Below are 718 nucleotides of genomic sequence, written 5' to 3' on the forward strand. Positions count from 1 at the left end.
TCTCGTGAATGTGCTACAACCACTCTTTGCCGGTGCTCCTCAAAACACACGTTATTTCTAGATGGGAGCTGAAGGCCGTGGGACAGCAGGGCAAAGGGGGCACAATTCATACTTAGCAGAGTAAACCGTGCCCTCAGCTGACTCAACCAGAACACAGTTTTCCCAGGTACAGAGCAAAATGGAACACGTTAGAAGACAAGAGACAGACGGCTCCTAGAGGCACTGCAGCTGAGGTGTCCTGTGTGCAGCTGTAGGTGACAGAGAGGAGAGAGGCCATGTCTACACTCAGTGTTCTGACCTATGAGTGTCTGAATAATTAGCAACCTAACATTCCCTGAGAAAAAGCCAGCCTGAGACAACCACCAATCCGGAGCCAGGGGTCCCAGACAGCAAGCCAGCCTGAGATGACCATCAGTCTGGTGCCACGCAGAACTGGAGGAGCAGACCGTGTGAGACATGACCCCTGCTCAGTGCCATAATGCACAAGTGGGGCACAGCACTCCCGAGACCACTCCTGAGATGACCGCAGACACAGAGACCATTGGTGATGGAGAAATGGAGATAGATAGATAGATAGATAGATAGATAGATAGATAGATAGATAGATAAGGATGCAGGCTAATGAAGAGAGGCAGAAGTGAGACTTGAGGGGAGTGAGGAGTAACCTAATGTGAGTAGGCATGGGACCACGGTGTGGTTCTAACCTGTGCTGCCACCA

The 718-nt window shown here is 51.0% G+C and overlaps 1 pseudogene; it reads left to right on the forward strand.

Annotated features, from left to right (window-relative positions):
• Positions 1-206: 206 nt before the first annotated feature.
• On the forward strand, positions 207-332 carry LOC129667596 (small nucleolar RNA SNORA17; annotated as a pseudogene).
• The last annotated feature ends 386 nt before the right edge of the window (positions 333-718 follow it).

This window comes from Psammomys obesus, unplaced genomic scaffold, assembly GCF_907164565.1.
Source record: "Psammomys obesus unplaced genomic scaffold, mPsaObe1.curated_primary_1811, whole genome shotgun sequence".
In the NCBI taxonomy this organism is placed as follows: Eukaryota; Metazoa; Chordata; class Mammalia; order Rodentia; family Muridae; genus Psammomys; species Psammomys obesus.